Raw genomic sequence first — 10,762 nt, forward strand, 5'->3', positions numbered from 1 at the left:
ATGATTTGCAAAAACATTAATTTCAGCTTGTTGTGATCACCTTCTATTCACTCTGTCAGTGAGGGAGGGAGTCATGCCCTAAGGTTCTGGGAATGGCCAAACACAAGACACCTGACACTTAACAGATGCATTTGGCAGCAGTTTATTAGTCATATACACTCACAGTCTGGGGGAGGAGTATACCTGAGTGTGCATGGGGCGGGGGGGGGGGTTGCACCTAGGAGCAGAGTGAACCAGAAGAGGTTGTGGCAGGGAGGCTTTTTAGTAAGAATAGGATGGCTCCCACAGGAGGATGTGATCGACTTATTTAACTAGTTTTACTGGCTGGCAGGGAAATGAAGCCTATTCGATTGAGGAGCTGATGAGGTGCCTCTGTTCCAGCTGATAGGCGGACAAGCCAGGTGGGGAATTTTCCTGCTTGAATGAGAAGCATACCCAGCAAGAACAGGGAAACTCACAGCTAAGACTTTGGGGCCCTATGAGGCTCAAAACTGTCAAGGTGGCATGTAGAAAAGGGAATCACTGGAAGGCCCACTGCCCCAGGGGAGGAAGGTCCTCTGAGTCAGAAGCCACTAGCCAGATGATCCAGCAGCAGGATTGAGGGTGCCTTGGGCAAGCGCCAGCCCATGCCATCACCCTCACAGAGCACCGGGTATGCTTGACCATTGAGGGCCAGGAAGTTTACTGTCTCCTGGACACTGGCACGGCCTTCTCAGTCTTACTCTCCTGTCCCGGACAACTGTCCTCCAGATCTGTCATTATCCGAGGGGTCCTAGGACAGTCAGTCACTAGATACTTCTCCCAGCCACTAAGTTGAGACTGGGGAACTTTACTCTTCACATGCTTTTCTAATTATGCCTGGAAGCCCCACTCCCTTGTTAGGGAGAGACATCCTAGCAAAAGCAGGGGCCATTATACACCTGAACATAGGAGAAGGAACACCCGTTTGTTGTCCCCTGCTTGAGGAAGGAGTTAATCCTAAAGTCTGGGCAACAGAAGTACAATATGGACGAGCAAGGAATGCCCGTCCTGTTCAAGTTAAACTAAAAGATTCTGCCTCCTTTCTCTACCAAAGGCAGTACCCCCTTAGAACCGAGACCCAACAAGGACTCCAAAAGATTGTTAAGGACCTAAAAGCTCAAAGCCTAGTAAAACCATGCAATAGCCCCTGCAAGACTCCAATTTTAGAAGTACAGAAACTCAATGGACAGTGGAGGTTAGTGCAAGATCTCAGGATTATCAATAAGGCCGTTGTCCCTCTATACCAAGCTGTACCTGACTCTTACACTCTGCTTTCCCAAATACCAGAGGAAGCAGAGTGGTTTACAGTCCTGGACCTTAAGGATGCCTTTTTCTGCATCCCTGTACATCCTGACTCTCAATTCTTGTTTGCCTTTGAAGATCCTTCAAACTCAACGTCTCAACTCACCTGGACTGTTTTACCCCAAGGATTTAGGGATAGCTGACAATGGCTACCCTCTTCGGGTCCCCTCCCTTTGTATGGGAGCTCTGTTTTTACTCTATTAAATCTTGCAACTGCAAAAAAAAAAAAAAAGCATATTTTTAAAAAGCTAGACATAGAAGAATCCATCTATGGACTCTTGAGTCTATTTACATTTAGGTTCGAACATATGAAACTAATTTATGGTAATGGAAATGAAAATGTTTGCTTGATGTGAGAGTGGTGATAATTGGAAAGGGGCATGAGGAAACTCTGAATTGATGCAAATATTTCATACCTTGATTTGAGATGGATTTTGTGGCTGCACATTTGTGAAAACTCATTGAAGTACACACTTTCAATATAATTATTTCACTCTGTAAATTATAATGAAATGTGTGCATGTGCTCACATGAGGGAAAGAGATGGAGGGAGAGAGAGAGATACAGAGGTGCAGGGGACAGAGAATGGGATGAGGGGAATTGGAGAACTCAAGTGTTGACACATTTTAAAGTTTTGCTGTGCAACTTGAGTAAAGGAATATGGTATGATTTAACAGGGAATTGAGATCAAGGAATATTTTTTTTTCATGATGGGAGAAAATAGGAAATCTGTATGTTTATCAGAATGATGCACTACAGTGCAAAAATCAAAATTGTTATATAGGAGAGCGAAGGGAGATTTGCTGGAGCTGAAGGCAAAAGTGGGCTAAAGGACATGTGATCTAGGGCAAAAAAAAAATGGTTTTAGAGAAGAGTGAAGGAAGTTCATCTTTGTGAGAAGCAGGAAGTTACAATATACAGGTATTGATGCTGCTAAGTGGGTAAAGAGTCTGTGGAAAGTCTCCTTTAATTTTTAAAAATTTTCTCTTCAAAGAAGGAAGCAAAATCATCACCTGAGAGAGAAGATGAAGGAGATGATATTGGAGGTTTGAGGACAGAGAAGGTGTGATATGGGAGATTTAATGGATTAGGAATAAATAATAAGATATTCTCGAAGCGTTACAACCCTCTTTTAAGTGTGTGGTCATTAATTTATCATTGCATTGTGCACTTTTTTCCCCAGTTATGATCTCAGGTATAGGCTTGGAGGACAGTTGCATTTGATCAAGGTTGCAGCTTTTCCAAGTAAATGTGACAAAATGAGAGAAGGGTAAGAGTTCCAAGGGCATATGCAAGAAAATGATTATAACGATTGACCATGGAACTTAAGTGGAATAAAATACCTAGATATAGAGACTATTTTAATGAACTTCCTTTAAAAATGCCTTAAGAATAAAGGATCAATAGCTTCAAAAAAAGTGTGTAATTGTAAACCCTCATATGCTCCTTGTTCAAAGAAAACAAATTATACAATGCCCAATGTCCACATCTCCACCTCCACCCCAACAATACTCAGGGCCAACTACTGTTAATAGCTTTGCATATATATGTACACGTAAAAAATGTAGCTGATTTTAAAACCCTCTCTTTAAAAATACAGCATTTTTGAAGAGTAAAAGGACTGCATTCATAAAAAGAGATTCGTGGCTTTTTAAATAATAATAATATACAAATATATAAAATACAAATATAAAAATAAAAAAACAAATAATAAATCCAGACTCCCACACTTTTATCAAATTCTGGAAAAATACATTAGAATAAGCAATTGGAAAAGTTGTCCTTCTAATTGTTAGTTATTTGTACTAAGAGCAGAGATTTTTCTCTGGTAGTCCTGCTCTAGCACCAGGGAAAAGAGGTATTTGAATACTGTCAGGAGCAAAACTTGGAGTTGCCAGATGTAAAAAGGAAAGTGGATAATGGGGAAAGTTTAAAGGTCCTCAGTGTTGTCAAAGTAAACACTTGTTAAAAAATACTGATAAAATGCTTTAGAACTCTGAGGCAGGCCAATGGGAATGTGATAAACTGTAGGAACTATTCAGGTCAAAAATTTAACTATATATGTGTTGGTGATGAAGATTTGATTACAGAAAACATTTGGAAAATAGACCCAGAAAGGGGAAGTATTGATCCGCATCTCCTGGAAAAGAAATGGTTAGGGGAAGAGGCAAGAATGCTTCAGCTGAAGCTCTCAGTATCAGATAAGGGGAAGAACACACCTCCACCTCACATACACACCTAACTTATTTTAATAAATACGAAGTAAACATTGTTGTCTCTGGTAAGTTACAGTTACATACAAAAGACTCCAGGCCAGTAGCCAAAAGTCATTGAAAAGCAATTTAAACATTTATTATTTTCCCCCAGGAGTAGCTCCTAGCCCTATCCTATATAAACAGAGCTGATCTTTTCAGTGTCTTTCAGTTTTACTTTCTACCCATTATTCCAATCAGCACAATAAAATCTAATGTCTGGGTACTGCCCATGAAACTGGGCATTCTTCTTTTAACATGATAGTGAAAGAGGAAAACTTAACTTTTTAAAGTAGCTGTTACCTACTACTAAATGTTAAGATTTTTTGGACACTTATCACAAAATAATTCCAGCATGTGGGTGCCACTTTTATCATCTCCTTTTCCCAAATGAGAAAACTGAGTCCCAGAGAGGATAAATAAGCAGCAGAGCCAGAATTCAAACAATTGCTCTGATGTTAGTACTCACGTACAACATTGGCATATTATATATGTCCATTCTATGAAACTCCTTGAAAGTTGTTATGAAAAATAAAATGGACAACTCAGACAAACTCAAGCAGAAGTAAATTTATCATAATGATATTAAGGCTTCAGAGAACCGATGGGAAACTAGAGAACTGAGTTAGTGACAAGCTAAAGTGGTGTTGTAGAACAATTGGTCTCATTAGGACACTGACACATTAATTGCCTGGACCTCAGACACTTTTAGTCTTTCTATCCCTATGACTAAAATTCAAAATCTAGCCATAGAGCATTACATTATCCTCACTTAAGTCATATGCCTGCCTTCTGGTTACAGAAGAGAAGTGCCATTGATTTAAGTAGACTTAAATAAAGGCCAAGGAGTAGTTATTTAAAAGGAAATTGGAGTACCATTAAAAAGGGAAAACATGATGCTCCAGTTCCTAAAAAGCCATACATGTCAACTAGAACCCATGCTTACAGCTGCCCAGTATTTACACACCTTCCTCCCATAGACTCTCTCTGAAAAATGCTCCTGCCTAAAAATACACAGTTATTTCATGGACAACCCAAAACAAATCCTGCCATTTCCCAATAACTCATTGGTCACTTCATTGGGCTTTAATTCCTGGATCTGTGGGTAATATTCATACCCCCTCTAGATCCATTGTGATTATGTTTTGATACTCTTGAACCTGTAGACTAAATTTAGCCACCATAATCAGAACTTATGTACAGATTAGGAAAAATAGAATACATATTATTTAAAATATATAGGTATATATCCATGACCATGAAGGAAGGACAAGTTTGTGAAGACCAAAGTTCTCAGTACTGTAGCAGGTCTCGAGGTCATATTTAGTATTTATGACTTCCTTCCTCCACTCTTCACTTAATATCTGCTTTTCTTTTCACCAGTATCTCAGTAGTGGTTCTTTGCTCAGTGGTATACCCAAACTTTAATTATTGGTAGATCTGATCTCTTGAATGTCCTGACCGAGAAGAGTTTCATTGACTTACATTCTGATGCCAACTCCTTAATCTATGTAACACTCCAGAATGTTTCTTTAGCATTGTACACATTTCATGCTACTCAGGCATTAAGTAATTTGTCAGAGTTCCCATAGCCAGTAAGTGGTAGAACCAAGGTATGAACTCAGGTACCTTTGACTCCAAAACTCACGCTCATGATGCTAGTCTTGCTCCTTGATAACATAGGAAGAGACTGAGACAGAAGTCAGGAAAAAGGTGGAGCAACATCAGAGAGAGTTGTTCCTATGGTAGGCCCACAATCAGCAAAGAGCAGGCCTGTTGTTTAGGTATTAGCAAAATGGAAAGCAGATAAGACAGTTGCCACAACAGGGTGGGGGGAAGAGGTTGCATGCTCAGACAAGCCCTTGCAAAATCTCACCTTGCAAAGTTAATCATTTGCAGGGACATAAAACAAACAATTGATAGGGGTAGCAAAAATCAACTTAGACCTCTTGTGGGGGCGTTTCATCTAGGTTCTGGGAAGTGAAGTGCATCAAACAGAAAGAGTAACCCTTGTTTCTCCAGCCTGCAGAAAGGAACCATTATAGCTGAACTGCTGTACTTTCTTTCTTCCCTGCTTTATTATTCTCCATAGTACTTATGACCTTGGAACATGTGGTATATTCTACTTATTTAGTTTACTGTCTATCTCCCCTCATTTAATATGTAGGCTCCATGAGGATTTTTGTTTTGTTTTACAAGAACATGCCCTAGCACATGGTAGGCCCTCTGTTGATGTTTATTGGATGTGAATAAATGAATGTGTCATCAAAAGAATTTGTGATGCCCCCTCCTCATGGAGATGTTAGGACTCTAATATCCAGTTTCAACTTTCCAACTGGCTTCTTGGAAACTTGTGGCTCCTTCTTAAAAACTGGTAAAACTTTCTGCTTTTGTTTATTGTTTACTATTTACCTTGTAGGCAGTTTCCTGCTGCAGCAGGATGTAACTTCAGAAAGAGGCCAGTGCATTCACAGTAGTAAAGACATGGAATCAACCCAAATGCCCATCAATGATAGACTGCATGAAGAAAATGTGGTACATATGCAGCATGGAATACTATGTAGTCATAAAAATAAATGAGATCATGTCCTTTGCAGGGACATGGATGGAGCTGGAAACCATTATCCTCGGCAAACTAATGCAGGAACAGAAAAGCAAAAACCACACGTTCTTACTTATAAGTGGGAGCTGAACAATGAGAACACATGGACACAGAGAGGGGAACAACATACACTGGGGCCTGTTGTGGGGTGCAAGGGGAGGGATAGCATCAGGAAAAATAGTTCTTGCATAGTGGGCTTAATATCTAGGTGTTGCATGGACAGGTGTAGTAAACCATCGTGGCACACATTTACCTATGTAACAAACCTGGACATCCTGTGCATGTACCTCAGAACTTAAAATAAAAATTAAAATTAATAAAAAAAGAAATCCTAAGTCTAAAAGAGAAAAAAACAAAGAGGCTAGTGCTGCTTTCATTGCCTTTGTTCCTACCATTTTCCAGGAGGCAAGTAAGATCCTAGCCAAAACCAGAGACACAAGAGTGAGACAGCCTGGGTAAATATCCTGGTTTCACCTGTAAATAGCCATGTACCTCTGTAAAAGATTCTTACCCTCTTGAGCCTTTATTTCCTCATCTGTACAAAGTATTGGTACATTTTTACATAAGGGTAATGCTAAACGGTTTTTATTTGGTTTGTTTGTTTTTTAGAGACGGGGCCTCCCTCTATTGCCCAGGCTGAAGTACAGTGGCACGACCATGGCTCACTGTAACCTTGAACTCCTGTGCTCAAGTGATCCTCTTGCCTCAGCCTCCGAAGTAGCTGGGACTATAGGTATGTGCCACCATGCCTAGCTATAAAAAAAAATTGTAGAGACAGGAGTCTCCCTGTGTTTCCCAGGTTGGTCTCAAACTCCTGGCCTCAAGTGATCTTCTCACCTCGGCCTCCCAAAGTGTTGGGATTACCGGCATGAGCCATCATGCCCAGCCCACTTACTGTTTTATCAAATAAAACTGAATATTTTCATGGCTTAATACATCAGAACTTTGTTTCATTCTCACCAGAGTCCAAAGTAGTTGTTTGTGAGAGATAAGTGATTTCCTCCACATAGTAATTCAGAGGTCCCAGCTCCTCTATGTCTTGTGATTCCTCCACACCCTCAGGCTCTTGAGTGACCCACTTCCAAATGGCAAAATGAGAAGAGAGATAATGGAAAGAGCATATTGGCCTGTTAAGCTTCTTGGCTCAGTAGTAACGCAGATCACTTCTACTCATATTACATTTTTAAGAACCACAAATATCTGTCAAATATTTGGAAAATAAAGTCCCTGGATAGCCAGCTGTTTCTCAGAAATTTTATCCAATGGAGGGCAGGGCATAGATTTCTAGAGGACATTTATCTTTGTTTGCTCCTCTGGCCATCAAATGTCTGTATGCACATTTCTTCTCATACTTGGAGTACACTCACTCTCTTCCCAAGGGAGATAAGCCAAAGTACTATCTAGTTGCTACATCCAGCTCAACATCTATCAGCTCCTATTGAAATAAAAGTGATCTGTCTCCCCCAAATCCTCAATGCATGATGGTGGAATAGCTACAGAAAAACCCCAGTTAAAACACCCATTAAAAAATAGAAGGAAAGATACAATGATTGGTGGCCCATGGCGATAATGGAATCTTACTGGTCAGACACATTCTGAAGACAGCCTGGCAGGGCAGTTGGGGAGACTCTCTGATTAGACCCTGATTCTTCTCTCTGTGGGAAACTTTCTTATCCATTCCTCTCCATGATTATATCTCAGGTGGGTTTAGGGGAGCTTTCCCTCCTTAGTGGATACATAATTTTCCATAGCCATCTTTCTGCTGCTTCAGGTTTAGAGGCCAGGGCATTACTATACATTGGTGGGCTCTTGTAGACCTAGTTTGTGGTTTCTTTGGCAGTGCAATTATCTCAAATTCAGAAAGCTTTCAGTCAGTTTATATTCAATTCTGTGTGCCAGTAACCAAACCCAACTTTTTTCCCTGATAAAATTATTGTCTGCCTTATTTCTTTGCTTCCTCATCCTCTTGCTCTCTCTTTTCTTAATGGAGACCATTTGAACCAGTTGGATCAAGTGAGAAGGAAAGAACCTTAATCTGATATCTGCTGAAGGACTGAGTCCATCTTTGTAACTGACAAGTCTTAATAAGCCTTTTTTATTCACAAACTTTTTCATTCTGAACATTTTCTATTTAGATTGATTTTTTGTGTGACTCTGAAAATTCGAATATTTGGTTGCTTTTGGGAGTCCCACATGTAGGTTTTGTTCATTCCTTTTTCTTTATTTTTCTGTCATATTTCTTTATTTTTCTCTGACCTATCTTAAAGTTCTGAGAATCTTTCTTCTGCTTAATCTGCTTTATTGTTGAAGCTTTCAAATGTATTTTATATTTTATTCAATGAATTATTCAGTTTCAGAATTTCTATTTGCTTCTTTTTATGATATCTATTTGATAAATTTCTCATTCGTATCTTGAATTGTCTTTTGAATTTCTTTGTATTGTTTTTCAGTATTCTCCTGTATCTCACTGAGCTTCCTAAAAATCAGTAGTTTGAATTCTTTTTCCAGGATTTCTTGAATTTGTTTTGACTGGGGTCTGTTACTGGAGAATTCTTATATTCCTTTGAGGGCATCATATTTTCTCATTTCTTTCATATTTTCTATGTCCTTATATTGATATCTGTGTATCTGGTATAATAGTCACTTATTCCAATATTTTGAATTTGCTTTCTTCGGAAGGGCTTTTTCCTGAAGATGTATCAATATTATTGGTTGGGTAGGGCACTTTGGCTTCGATTCTGGGTGAGTGCAGTAGTGTAATCTCTATATGATTACTTTGGCTGTAAACAGCATTACTAGTATCTGTGATTTCTTCAATTGTTTTAATAGTGGAGGCTGTGTTGAAGTTCTGCTGAAGACTGGGATGCCAGGTGAGCCAGTGATATGGTTTGACTGTGTTCCCATCCAATCTCATCTTGAATTGTCATTCCCATAATCCCCACATTGTGGGAGGGACCCAGTGGGAAGTAATTGAATCATGGGAGAGGATACCCCCATGCTGCAGTTCTTGTGATAGTGAGTGAGTTCTCACAAGATCTGATGGTTTTATAAGGGGCCCCTTTAGTTCTGTACCTCTCCTTCCTGCCACCATATGAAGAAGGATGTTGTTGCTTCCCCTTCCACCATGATTGTAAATTTCCTGAGGCCTCCTCAGCCATGCTGAACTGTTAGTCAATTAAACCTCTTTCCTTTATAAATTACCCAGCCTTAGGTATGTCTTTATTAGCAGCGTGAGAATGGACTGACACAGTAAATTTGTACCACAGAGTGGGATACTGCTGTAAAGATGCCTGAAACTGTGGAAGCTACTTGGGAACTGGGTAACAAGCAGAGGTTGGAACAGATTAGAGGGCACAGAAGAAGACAGGAAGATGTGGGAAAGTTTGGAACTTTCTAGAGACTTGTTGAATAGCTTTGACCAAAATGCTGATAGTGATATGGACAATAAAGTCCAGGCAGAGGTGGTCTCAGATGGAGATGAGGAATTTGTTGGGAACTAGAGCAAAGGTGACTCTTGTTATGCTTTGGCAAGGAGAGTGGTGGCATTTTGCCCCTGCCCTAGAGATCTGCGGAACTTTGAACTTGAGAGAGATGATTTAGGGTATCTAGGGGAAGAAATTTCTAAGCAGCAAAGCATTCTAGAGGAAACAGAGGATAAAATTATGGAAAATCTGCAGCCCACCAATGCAGTAGAAAAGAAAAACCCATTTTCTGGGGAGAAATTCAAGCCTGCTGCAGAAATTTGCATAAGTAACAAGGAGCTGAATGTTAATCCCCAAGACAAGGGGAAAAATGTCTCCAGGGCATGTGAGAGAACTCTGTGGCAGCACCTTCCATCACAGGCTCAGAGTCCTAAGAGGGAAAAAAGGTTTCCTGGGCCAGGCCCAGGGTCCCTGGCTCTTTGCAGCCTCAGGATATGGTGCTTTGCAATCCAGCTGCTTCAGCTCCAGTTGTGGCTAAAAGGAGCCAAGGTACAGCTCAGGCCATTGCTTCAAAGGGTGCAAACCCCAAGCCTTGGCAGTTCCCATGTGGTGTTGGTCTTGCAGGTCTGCAGAAGACAAGAATTAAGATGTCAGAACCTCTGCCTTGATTTCAGAGGATGTATGGAAACACGTGGATGTCCAGGCAGAAGTTTGCTGGACTTCTGCCATGTTGTGGAGCCCTCATGGAGGACCTCTGCTGGGGCAGTGGAGAAGGGAAATGTGGGATCAGAGTCCTCACACAGAGCCCCCAGTGAGGCATTACCTAGTGAAGCTGTGAGAAGAGAACCATCATCCTTCAGATCCACCGACAGCATGCACCATGTGCCTGGAAAAGCCACAGACACTCAGTGCCAGCCCATGAAAGCAACCTGGAGAGGGCTGTAGCCTGCAAAGCCACAGGGGTGGAGCTGTCCAAGACCATCAGAACCCAGTTCTTGTATCAGCATGACCTGGATGTGAGACATGGAGTCAAGAGAACATTTTGGAACTTTAAGGTTTAATGACTGCCCTATTGGATTTTGAACTTGCATGAGGCCTATAGCCCCCTTGTTTTGGCCAATTTCTCCCGTTTGGAATGAGCATATTTACCAAATGTCTGTACC

This window comes from Macaca mulatta, chromosome X (genome assembly GCF_049350105.2).
Source record: "Macaca mulatta isolate MMU2019108-1 chromosome X, T2T-MMU8v2.0, whole genome shotgun sequence".
Classification (NCBI taxonomy): Eukaryota; Metazoa; Chordata; class Mammalia; order Primates; family Cercopithecidae; genus Macaca; species Macaca mulatta.